Source organism: Onychomys torridus, chromosome 5 (assembly GCF_903995425.1).
Source record: "Onychomys torridus chromosome 5, mOncTor1.1, whole genome shotgun sequence".
NCBI classification, from domain to species: domain Eukaryota; kingdom Metazoa; phylum Chordata; class Mammalia; order Rodentia; family Cricetidae; genus Onychomys; species Onychomys torridus.
In genome coordinates, this window is record NC_050447.1 from 115,173,366 (window position 1) to 115,186,671 (window position 13,306).

The following is a 13,306-nucleotide window of genomic DNA, read 5'->3' on the forward strand; positions in this document are numbered from 1 at the left end:
TACCTCATCAAGGCCTGTACACCCATCCTTAATAGCACCACACTGAGGACCAAACTTCTATCACAGGGCCTGTGGCAACATTCCAGATCTACCCACAGCATTAAAAATAACAATAATAATCTTTGCTAGGTACACCATTGCATGCTATTTTAAAACATCCATATCATAAAACCATTTGTTGTAAATTTTTATATAATATAAAATATTTGGACATTAAGAAGCAAAATTTTTCCAGGCGGTGGTGGCACACACCTTTAATCCCAGCACTCAGAGGCAGGTGGATCTTCATGAGTTCAATGATAGCCTGGTCTATAGAGTGAATTCCAGAACAGCCAGAGCTGCACACAGAGAAACCCTGTCTCAAAAAGCAAACAAAAAACAAAACAAAAAACAGAAGCAAAATCTAATAAAAAACATACTCACCTAATACTGAAACATAATTTATCAAAAGAAAGAGATAAATAAATGGCTGATAAGACACAGGGTTGTTAGATTTTTTTCTAGCTAATAAAAGGAGTGGTCATATTACCAAAGTGAAAAAAAAATTTAAACTTTTTCTTGCTGCTTTGTCAGGAACTACAAACTTCGGGGCAGATATAGTACATTCCAGGGTCATCCAGGATGATTTACTGAAATAATGCAGCTGATTCAGAGTCTCCTAAGGCGAGGCTACAGAAGACAGCCTGAAATGCCTGGCTCTTCTAAGTCATGAGGGAAAGAAATGTGAGAAATTTTCACAGTCTGGCACAGTACTAAAAAGTCACGAGACACTGTCCACAAGGAGTTGTGAAGTGGTGGGGAACTCATCACTCAGTTCAAAAAACCCACTTTGGGCAAACAGGAAGTCCAAAGCTGCTTTGTCTTTTTATGAAAATAACTTAAAAAGTTATTGTCTTATAAGGCAGCAGTCTCATGACAACACAGAACAGAGCACCGGAGTGTGTTTGCATAAATTTTAATTTGGGGGGTTTCATGAGGTCTGTGCTGTTTACTAGCTGCGCGTTCTCATTCCAAATAGGTATCCACTGTATCTCTCATCCTGCATTACTTTGTTAAATGCTAGCTCTAAAATTCATTGCACTTGGTTCCCAGAAAAATCGAAATAGAACCATGTTCTCCTCCTGTTTAGGCAGTTTTTCTTTAATATAATCAACTTTCATATTTGAAATATTTTTGTTTTTGTGGTATGTGCCTGTGTGTATCATGTATGTGTGCACATGCAGAGGCCAGAGGAAGATGTGGTATGGCTGGATACATTTATGTTGAATGTCTTCCTTGATTGCTCTGCCTTGACACCTGGTCTCCCACTGACCCTTTAGCTCACCACTTCTGGGCTGGGCTAAGCTGGCAGCATCGAGCCCCAGTGGTCCTTGGATCTCTGCCATGACCCACTCCTCATCAGCACTGGCATGACAGGTGTGCTAGGCCTTTAAAGTGGGTGCTGGGATTCGAACTCTGGTCCTGATGCTTGTGAAGCACATGGTCTTACTTACTGACCCATCTCCCCAGTCTTCTCATACTTGAGATTTTTATGTTTGTATTATATGGTTAGGAAATTGCTCTTCTTTTGAAAAAAAATTATACCAATAGTTTCAACATCGTTATTAAACAATATAAATATCTCCTGTTGCTAATAAAGTTACTGTAGCATGTATGAAACTCTTGAGAATGGCTGATATCTTTCTAGGGCCTTGCCTCCTCTGTCATACTTATTTTAGTCATTGTATTTTGAAAGCTATTAAAAAATTCCTTTTCACTATTAGGCTTTTTGTGGGTTTTTTCCTGGATTATTGGAGTCTATTTTCCTAGGTCAGCTTTGAAATCACCTGTTCTACATAACATAATTAAATATTACATTATATTAGAGCAGGCTGGAGAGATGGCTCACTGGTTGAGAGACCCAGGTTTGATGCCTAGCACCCTCAGGTCAGCTCACAACCATCTATAACTCTATCTATAACTTCCTCTTCTGGCCTCCTTAGGTACTGCATGCTGGTAGTATACTGTCAGGCATGCAAGTAAAACACATAGAATTAAAAAAAAAAAAACACAACTAGAAATTTCTACTATATGCTCGGGAGTTAGCAAGAACTGTTCCTTTAATAATGCTGGATCTTCCTACTGATGGAGTCACTCCATAGTTGTTAGCATTGCTTGGCAATGTTAGAAATGTCTTGTCATGAAGTCTGGGCATTTATGATTAAGAGGCTATCTATGTCATCTATTTTTGTTTTGGAGAAACTGTTTTAGAAGGAATGTGTCTATGTGTGTTTCCTAAATGGCCATTTTTCAACTTTTGTATTTAAAGAATTTTCAGATGCAAATATTGATACATTCTTTGACTACTCTTTAACTTATTTTTCATTATATTGACTAATGTTTACCAGGCTATAGTAATTGTTTATATTAAGTTTTTGCGAATTTGATAGTATTATCCCTTAAGTAAGGCAGGACGAGGAAGAAAGGAATGTGGAGAGGAGGAAGGAAGGAGGGAGGGAAGGATGGATTTTTGTCTTGGCTATGTATTATCTGTGTATACATGTATATATTCAATATGAAAGCACTTCCTCAAGCTTCCCTAATACCTACCCAGCCCTGGATAATGAATAATGTGTGTTTGGAAGAGCACTTATTGAATGATGATATTTTAAAATAATATGTATCTCTTTCAGTAACAGACTTCTTACTAAACCACCGTTGTTTCTGAGGATAAACCTTACTATGGTAGTGACTCGATGTTCTCTTAATATATCTGGACTGATGATTTTCTTTAGGGTTTTTCCTCCTCTATAATCACCAGTGAGATTTAGCTGAAGTTTTCTCCCATTGTGATAATTTTATCAGGTTTTGGTATGAGGTTAAAATAAACTGGGAAGGTTTCCATCTTTCTTTCTACTTGCATATTTTAAATTGCAAAAGAAATCTGTAATTTCAGAGTCGAAAATAACATCCATAAAATCATCTGGGTTTGGCAAATTTGGAGGGATAATTATCATCTTTTTCAATTTTATTCAGGGTGGATCATCTACATATTGAGCCAGTTAGGGTTATTTATATATTCCACACAGACCATCCACTTCATCAAGAGTGTCAGAGGGAAGAGGCTCCTATTGTTCACCCTTGCAGCATCACCAGTTAAAAAATGTTTGAGTAAGAACATCCATTGCTTATTCTAACAGCATGACTACAAAATTGGCTGGCCTGCACTGTAGCCTGTGATACATGGACTGCTCTTATTTTATTTTAAAAATTACATTCTTGTGTGTGTGTGTGTGTGTGTGTGTGTGTGTGTGCGTGTGTGTGCGTGCGTGTGTGTGTGTGTGTGTGTGTGTGTGTGTGTGTGTGTGACAGCATGTATGTGGTAGGAAGAAAAACATCCTGCAGGAGTTGTTTTTCTTTCTCTAACATATGGGATCTGGGGACCAAAGTCAGTTCATAAAGCTTGGCAGCAAGAGCCTTTACCTACTGAGCCAGCTCACTGGCCCCCAGTCTCATTTATTTGTAGTTTTATTTACTAAAAAGATAAAAACCTCAATATATTCTAATGATTTGAAAAGATCAACTGGTTAGCATCAAGGAGGGTGAACATTCCTTGACATCCCCCAGTTTAACAATGGTACATGTGTGTGAGACATAGTGTGGTGGTATTCTAACATATGCACAGATTGTGTGAGGATCAGGGTCATGGGGGCAATTAACATACGTATCATCTAAAACATCAGTCATTTCTCTGAGGAGAATACTCAAACTCCCCCTTGCTAGTTATTTTGAAATGTACAATGCACTGTTAACTACAGTGGGGTTTTACAGCTTTGTAGTCTCGAAGCCATTTCTTATCTTCCAACTTTCCTTTACTCTCCTCTGCTGGTTAATATCAATTGCCAACCTGACAGACTCTAGAATCATCTGATCAAGGTGGGCCCCTGCATGCCTGGAAGAGACTAATTGGATAGCCTTGAGGTGGGAAGACCCATGTACCACTCCCTGGCTGGGATCCTGACTTGTATAGATGGAGAAAGAGGGTTGGGCAGCAGCAGCTGGCATACATCTCTTTGTTTTCTGATTGTGGATGGGTTGTGACCAGCTGCTTCACACACATGCTGCCTTGATTTCCCCACTGTGATGGACTGTACCCAGGAACAATGAGCCAAAATCAACCTTTTCTTCCTACGCTGCTCTTGTCGGAATATTTAAAACAGCAACAGGAAAAGAAACCAAGACAGCATTCCAAAACCAAGTAACCTTTATTCTGTTCTCTACATCAATGGTATCAGCTTTTTGAGATTCTATTGAGTAAGTTCATGCAGTATTGGTTATTCTGTGCCTACCTCATTTTGTTTAACGTGGAGCCTTTCAGGTCCATCTAAGTTGCCTCAAATGACAAGATAGTGTCCTTTCTAATGGCTGAATAATATTTTCTCTCTCTCTTCCTGTGTGTGTGTATGTCTCTTACCACATTCTACCTTATATTCATCTATGAGTGTAGGTTGATTCCACATGTTGGCTGTTTTGAATGGTCATACAATGAATACAGGAGGGCAGACACCTCTGTGTGCTGACTTTATTACCTTCTGGTAATTACTTAGTAGTAGAATTGCTGGGGTCATATGGTAGTTAAATTTTGGAGGAATTTCCATACCAGCTACATTACTTTATGCCCTACCTACCAATAAGAGTCCCCATATCTTCATCAGCATTTGCAGTTCATCATTTCCATCAAAGCTTCTAGGTGCAGTGACATATATGGGTAATCCCACACTGGAGGTGGGGGCAGAAACAGGAGGACCCCTGAAGCTCACTGATCAGTCAGTCTAGCCGAATGCATGGGCTCCAGTTCCAGTGAGGGATCCTAACTCACAAATTAAGGTGGAGAGCAGGTGAGAAAGACACTTAACATCAATGTATACATACATCTCTGTATATGTATACAAGTGAACGTGTGTAAGAATACAAATACAAACCAATAAGTTTATAAAGATTGATTGTGTATTCAGTAATATACTAGTGATATTAAAGTTATCTTTAGGTTTCATCAATAACATCACAATACCATAGTAATTTAATTTAATATCAGCCCCCAACCACTTTTGAAACTATGAATCACTTTCAAATAGTCAAAAATTATATTTTATCCCATTTTGTTCCTCAGTGTCTATCCCCATTCTACTTTAAACAATCTTCTTCTTGATATTTATTATTCTTTTTACAAAACCATGGAAATAATTTCTTCTATAACAAGATAATCATATGAATTGAAAGTGATTTTTTTAATTATCAGTGAACATAAGGCTTTATGTGTCAATTGCCTCTTGGATAGTGCTATTATTGCTATTGTTAGTACATAATTAGTCAAAACAACATAACCATGTCACAAAATTTTATAAATAATTACTACATAAAACTCAGTGATTAGAAATGAAGCATGATGAGATGAATGGGGTCACATTACTTTGATGTGTGTATAACCAATCACCATTCAAATAAGACAAAACTCACATCTATTATGCTCATCTATTCCATATTGATAAACGTAAGCCCTGAGAAGCCTTGTTCTGCAAAATGATGGAAGTTCTATAGCAGCAATGTTGCTGATCAGATTAGCCACTTCTAGATCATAAACTGAGGAGGCACCCAGGGAGGAAAGCAGTTTGAGCCCATCTTGATAATGCTAATTCATTTTTCATTTTTGTTAATGGCAACGTGTTGATGTGTTACCTGGCCATTAGAACTCACTCGCTCTAAATACTCACTGGTACCTATGAAACGATTACTGTATTAGTCAGGCTTTGCTATGTAACACCAAAATATCAGTAGCATATGACAAAAGCTCTTTTATCACAAAGACATAATTTGCAAATATTAATTATGGATCTTCTTGGTTTTCAGTGTTTGGGACATACTTGGTCTATATTATATTTAGCTAAATGTTATTCAGACTCAATTACTTAAAATCATGATTCTTTGAAATGAGACGAGGATGGGGAATTATCATGAATAGCTTTTATTTTCAATAAAGATGTAAAAGTTCTTTTCTTTTAGAAATGTATTTAAGAGTTTTCTAAACAAATACCCTTTAAATGGAGCTAAATGAGATGTTCTTTAAGCTATATAAAAATTTTTTTTTAAGTTACCCGCTATGGATAAAGTACTTGCTGCACACAACACAAGTCTGGGACATATGTGACAGTGGGGGAACACCCTGATAGTCATAGTGAGATTTTTTTTTTCCTCCCTAGCAAATGCACAGATAAACTGAGGTATACTTGGTTTAGAGGTCAGGACAATCCTGGGGTCCAAGGTCAAGCTGCTGTGGTTCCCTGCTGGCATGGTATCATGATAGAGCTAGCAAGCCACACCCATTTACGCCCCCATTTATCTAGCCAAGGAAAGTCAGAACACCAAGCCCAGTGTCCACAGGACAGGATGAATGAATATTCATATCACAAATAGGTGTGCCAGGGGTCAGAGTTGGGGTGCTTCTTCAACAGTTGAATGCACTATAGCTGTGGATCATTCTAACAAAGGGTAATTTAACATGAAGATACATATCCTAGCCAGGCTTCAACAGAGCCCTCCCCTCCAGAGTTTCCTTTCTTCCTGCCATGGAGACCAAGGACTTTCCATTCAGAAATGATCTGAGTCACAGACTGAGGGCAACATGATGTCAAGACTCAAACCTCCCTGGCATTCCGTGAGAAAAACATCCATATTTCAGAGCACTCAGATGTTGTAGGAGCACCCTGATCAATTCACTGCCTTTTGTTTGGTTCGGCTTTTCTAATGTAGGGTAAGGCTTTTGGGCATTTTTAAACGTGGAGTCTAAGGTGGATCTGTGAGTTCTAGGTCAGCCTGGTCTACAGAGTGAGTTCCTGAACAGCCAGGAATACACAGAGAAACCCTGTCTTGAAAAATAAACAAACAAACAAAAAGCATCTAGACATTAGGGAGGAATAGGCAGACAGCCCCCAAGTCTCAACATTAGGGAGGAACAGGCAGACAGCCCCCAAGTCTCAACATTAAGGAGGAACAGGCAGACAGCCCCCATCATGCAATGGTTTGACTTACAGGTTTGATGATGGTGAGTTCAATCCACTCTGAGTAGTAATTACACTTCCATTTTTGATATGTTACAGATTAGCAGTGTGAGCTTTGGCCCGCTATAATGCCCATGTGATACACTTCCCATTTCCATTCAGCCTTGGTGTACACACAGAGCTGTGCAGCTAACACAATCCAATTTCATGACAGTTCCACCATCTTAATCCCATACCATTCCTCTACAAGCTCACCTCAACCTTTGGCAAACAGTATTGTTTTCACTTCTGGTCCTTGCCTTTGGCTCTTTGAAATTCGTGAAAATATGTTTCTTCCACACGTGTGGCTCTTCCATCCAATGAGTTTGAAAACTTCTGTCTCATTACCTTTTATAGACAAACAATATTTCCAAAATTAAATTAATCTTTATCTTATTTTTATTTTTTCTTTGAGATGTCTTGCAGCTAGCAAAACAAAGACTTAGGTTTAATCCAATTTGGGAGTCATTTTTTCTTTAGTTTTAGCATTGGATATAAAACACCCATGTTTGATTTTTTACTATTATTTATTCATTTGATTTACTGGGATCATTATATAGCCCAGGGTGGCACTCAACTCAGATTCCTCCTGCCTTAGCCCCATGTGCTAGGGTTATAATCATACACCACATGCCAAGCTGTGTGTACTGGAATTCTGACATAACAAGACTTCACTTGTTGCTGTCACCCAGTGTAGCTGAAAGTTTTCCTGTGTCCTCCCTGGCCCACGGTCAGGACAAATCTTTCTCACCCACCAGTCAGGCAACTGCTCAGACCCAAATAAACACACACAGGCTAATGTTATTTTTAAACTATGGCCATGGCAGGCTTCTTGCTATCTAGTTCTTATATCTTAAATTTCTATAAATAAATACTTTGCTACATGGCTCATGGCTTACCAGTACCTTTACATCTTGCTTCTTCTGGGGGCAGCTAGCAGCATCTCCCTTGCTCTCTCTTCTTCCCTCTGTCTCTTTTTAGAATGTCCTGCCTAACCTTATTCTGCCTCACCATTGGACAAACAGCTTTATATATCAACCAATCAGAGCAGCACATTTTCACAGCATACAGAATGACATCACCCATCAATCCAGTTCTCTTTCTTCTTCATTATAAGATATTTACCACTTTTTCTAGATGTTTCTGTGCTGAACAGCTTTCCTTCTGCCTCTCTCTAGAACTTCCCAATATGAACAGCTTTTATTAATTTTTTGCTAAATATTTGGAATATGTATATTCCATACACACTTCAATTTCATGAAGGGTGAATATATGTTCATCAGTATGGATTAGGCTGGCTTATAATTTTATTCCCCTATTCTTTTTATTGTTCTTTCTCATGGTGGAGGGGCTTGAGGTTCTTAGGGCCTCATTAAGTGAGAAATAGTCCCATTTTCCTGCTCTTTTTAAAAGTTTGATAAGACTAGTGTTATCTCTTTATTTAACCTGGGGTTTTATTTATGCAACAGATTTTAAACTATGGGTTCTGTTTCCTTAAGACACAAGACTATACATTTCTATGTCTTCTTAAATTTATGTATTTTTCTCTAGAAATTAGGACATTTTGTCGACACTTTCAAAAGCATTGAATTGCTTTCATTAATGTTATTACAATTGTCATTTTCTAGATGAGCTATGGTACGCTGTATGATTCTTGCCTTACTGATATTATTTCCACCTTTGATTTATTTCTAAAGGAATTGCTTTTGGTTTTGTTGATATTCTTTATGCTACGTTTCTATTAACCTACCTTTTATTTCACTTCCACTTTAAAAGATATTTCTGTTTAATTGATGGATATCCTTCTCCCTCGTTAAATTAAAGTATTTGAAGACACACTGTGCTGTGTGCCAGGTTAACTGTATTTCTAAGTTGATATGTATCCTGGCTAGTTTTATGTCAGTTTGACCAAAGTATAGTCATCTGAGAGAGAGCTTTGATTGCAAAATTGCTTAAGAGCAGCTATCGGCAAACCTGTAGAGCATTTTCTCAATTAGTGATTGACGGATGAGGGCCCTGCCCATTGTGGATGGTGCCATCCCTGGGCTGATGGTCCTGGGTTCTGTAAGCCAGCAGGCTGAATAAGCAATAGGGAGCAAGCCAGTGAGCAGTGCCCCTCCATGGGCTCTGCATTAGCTCCTGCTCACGATTCCTGTCCTGCTTGAATTTCTGTCCTGATGTCCTTCAGTGATAGACTCATGTGAAACCGTAAGTCAAATTAACCCTTTCCTCCCCAACTTGCTTTGATTATGGTGTTTCATCACAGCAATAAGAACCCCGACTAAGACAACATGTGGCGCCTTATTTTTACTTTCTAACTAACTTTCTTTCTGGTATCATCAGGATCAGTGTGCTATTTTGAACTATCCAGTAGATTTGTTTCTTAATTTCCTAGTTTGCAAATATATGAGGCTTTCTGCTTTTGTTTTCATATTTTGAGAGGTTTGTTACCATTGCTACATGGAGTAAGAGAAGACTCCATCCAAATGTGTCAAGTCTGACCTTGTGACCTTTGCCATGTCCCGTGAGTGTTCCTGTGTGTTTGAAAGAGTCGTGCACTTACATCATCGGTGTTTGAACATCCAATCCTGCTCTCTCATGACTGTTCAGCTTCCTACATGCTGCCTGGCTTTTAGTTGGCTGGCTCTATTATTAAGAGGCATGCTAAAAACAAAACAAAACAAGCAAGCAAACAAACCCTTGTAGTGTGGTTAAGTGTGGCAGGAGATCAGCCTGTTTTTCAGAGGTCTGTTTAACTTTGCTTTACATATTGTGAGACAATGTTAAATGGTAAGCTTAAATTTCAGTTTCTTCCTACTTAATTACAAATGTATCATTGAAGTGTACCATTTCACATCTAGTAAATAGAATAAATCTTTTCTTTAAAGACTAATTTGGCAGCTAAGGGCCTAGGAATTCCGGTTTGGGGGAGCTGACAGTTGTATGGCATATTTCTCTATTGCTTCATTTCATGTGTCTTATTTAAGCTGCCCCACTTTATTCAGACTGGCGTCTTGATCTTTTAATTGGGCTATTCAGTCCACCCCGACTTCATGTAGCTATTAATATTTTGTTTCAACAGCTCCATCTCATCGAGTGATGTATTAACTGCTTAATGGGCTTCAGGTCCCTTTTTCCTGTCTTCTCCCTTCCTCTGGACTGAGTTGGAGAGTCACCTGGGTTCCTCTCCTTTAGCTTGACGGTGATGTTCTCATTTGATTACTTTTATGGTGGTTAGTCTCCAGAAAGAAACAAGTATTCCTAACTTATCAAAGTCTTTATTCTCTTGAAGGGAAATGTAAGAAATCTGAATACTCTCATTACACTTGTCTTATTTTAAGTCTTTGCTTGTGACTACTACATGTTTCTGTGTAGGTACAGTGTGCTCGGAAATTGCACTAGAGATACTGTAGGCTAGAGTTTTTTGGTTTTGGGGGGCAGCATATTGTTTCAGTAAACAGAGAAGTGGGTGATAAAGGAGATTTCCTTTATTGCTTGCTCCACTTTAGTTGTCTTTTTCTGAACCAACAGCTCATTTGAAGAATTTGTTATAGTTTTCAATTACCTCAGCGCTGTCATTAATAGTCAGGATGGGTTGCTTAAACACTGGATGATCTAAAGCTGAAAACCAGTCTTTCTCTCATTGAACGCATAGCCTTTTACTTGTACTATTTTTCAATTCCTCTCATCAAGTTCTAGATCCTGTTTTTCTACTTGGCTGGTCTTGTGACTGGCTTTGACAAACAATATCATAATCAGGCTCACTTTCTATTGGGGAGCCACCTTATGCCAGCCAAGCCCAGCCAGGCCCAGCCGGGCCCACAGCCAACCAGATACATAAATGAACCCACTAGAAAGATCAGAAGTCTCCAGAGAAGTTCACTTACAGTATTAGCCTGCCCGATTGTAGGCCAAGCAAACAATTATTATTAGGCTACTGCATTTTGGTATTATTTGTCACACAGCAAAGGCTGACTGATAAGTCCTTCCTTACTCAAAACCTTTACTCTCAGAAGAAAGGAGACAGGAAAAGTTTAGATGGTTTTCAGATTTGGCCGATTAGAATTCTAGCAATCTGGGAGTCGGGGATGAGGGCTGGGTATGTAGGGAGGCAGTCACATGTGTGGACCTACATGCTAAAGCTGCCCTGTGTTAGTAGGCATTTTTTTTTTTCTCAACCAGTAATTCTTGGAATGAAGTGCTACACTATTTTAAATCATCAGTGAGTCACCATGGTGGTTTCATTTTGTGAGATATTGCTGGTCATTGTCTTGTTTTACTTAATGTCAAGTTCTTGTTTGGCAGTGCAGTAGCCAATTTTAACACTAAAATTGCAGAAAAGTATGATTTATTACAGCTCTCAGGGGGGCTCTGTAAATAAAGCAGAAGCTTTATGTATTAGTAACCAGTATAGTAGAAATCTTTATTGTGTGCTGGGAGGATCTAGGTTGTTATAATTATCAAGAGGGAGGAAAAGGCTCCAGGCAGCCATGTTTAACAACTTCGGGGGTGGGAAGGACAGGGGGAGTCCGGGGATGAGGGTTGTAACAATGAAAGCTGATACCTTAAGTATAAAACTGAGATTCCAGAAAGAGGAATGAGAGAGAGAGAGGGAAAAAGTCATATGTGTGATGTTTTGGTTATGCTGAAGACAGGAAGTTTCAGAGCTTGTTAGTCATCCTTAGTTTTGCCCGGATAGAATAAAATCAGAAGGAAGCGACACTTTGAAGCTTCACTAAGTCAGGACTGAGGTCTGCCTGCATTCAAAATCAGTTCATAATTTGGTTTCCTTGCACTCATCTACAAAATCATAAAATACATTCCATTAGCATTATCCAGTACAGTAACGATAACTCTGCCCATATTTTAATGGTATTGCTGATATTTCCAAAGGTGTAATTTAAATCAACATTTACATTAAAAACACTTACGATTTAGCTAAAGGAAGACACACTTAGCTAAAATAATGATCAACATATCAGTTTTCCCCAGAGACCGTATCTAGGTATATAAAGTATCACTAAGTCTGCATAAATATTAGCAATAGAGTTTGATATAATTTTACATGTGACTCTGTCCTCAGCCTTGACCTATTTTTTTCTTTTGAATGGCAGGTCTATTATTAAAGAATGTCAGGTTAAAATGTTGTCATTTCACAGTAAAATGTGGATCACTGACCTTCCTTATTTCTCCCCTCACTACTATTGTCCCCAGCCTAAGAAAAGAAAGGAGTCATTTATTACCAGGCAGAAGAGAAAAGGCCAAAGACCACGTTTGCCAATTCTATGGTGAGGGAAAAAATGGCTTAATTAACACATAATTGGGCAAAGGCAAATTCTTAGACTGGATAACCTAGACACAAGCAAAATATTACACAAAGCAAATGTACCCCTACCCCCTTTAAAATTCATACAGATAGTTTCCCCATCCAAATTGTATGTGTGTCTGCTGGCAGGCAAGTACAGGTAATTGCCTCCAGGTGTTTGCCTGCAGGAAGTCATTGAAATTCAGTGCCAGCAACAGCAGCTTTCTCAGCAGCAAAATCTAACCTGCAGGAACCTCCCAGGCACAGGTACATTTCAGCATAGCAATGGCAACTGGCTGGAAGGCCCCAGACCCACAATGCCAGGCTTAAGAGAGAGCAGACTTCCTTAAGGAGGAAGTACCCATTAACCAACATTTAAGGTTAAAAACAGATGTTCCCTGGCCTTTAGAGAAGTTTTTAAAATGTTACTCCTCTCCCAGAGAAGATATAAATTATGAATGTAATTACACTTCTCTTGAAGTTCTGCTTTCACACAAATCACACTTTCAAATAATTTCTTGCCGAACAATGAACCACATCCTTTGGGCACTGTGACTAGATACTGCCGGACGTTCAGTTAAAGGTGGCAGACTAGTAGCTTTTAGCTTAATTCTCCCACTCAGGTGACAATACACGTTTTGAAAGGCACAGAGCTACAAAAGCAAACTAAACATGACTATATGATGTGATAAAGATTTAGTAGTGAGAACCAGATCTGAGACAGAATCTTGAACTGATTGTAGGGAAAACTAAGCCACTTCCTTCTCTTGTCTTTTAAAAAAGAATTTCAAAATGGAGATTCAGGAATGGGCATCAGGGTTACCTCCGGAAGTTGCATTGCAGGTGAGATGAAAAGCCAACTGGACCTCAGGATTCTCTTCTGGTCTCCTGGTGACAGATCCTACTGGCTACCAGAGTTGAGATGTTG

At 38.8% G+C, this 13,306-nt stretch overlaps 1 long non-coding RNA gene across 1 annotated transcript in view; it reads right to left on the reverse strand.

Moving 5' to 3' along the window:
- The window catches only part of LOC118583566, a 31,341-nt gene extending 18,035 nt beyond the window's left edge, over positions 1-13,306 (reverse strand). The window contains exons 1-2 of the long non-coding RNA XR_004944958.1: positions 13,202-13,306; positions 7,290-7,421 (exon numbers count right to left, since the gene is read on the reverse strand). This is a non-coding gene — a long non-coding RNA (uncharacterized LOC118583566). The remainder of the gene's footprint in view (positions 1-7,289; positions 7,422-13,201) is intronic.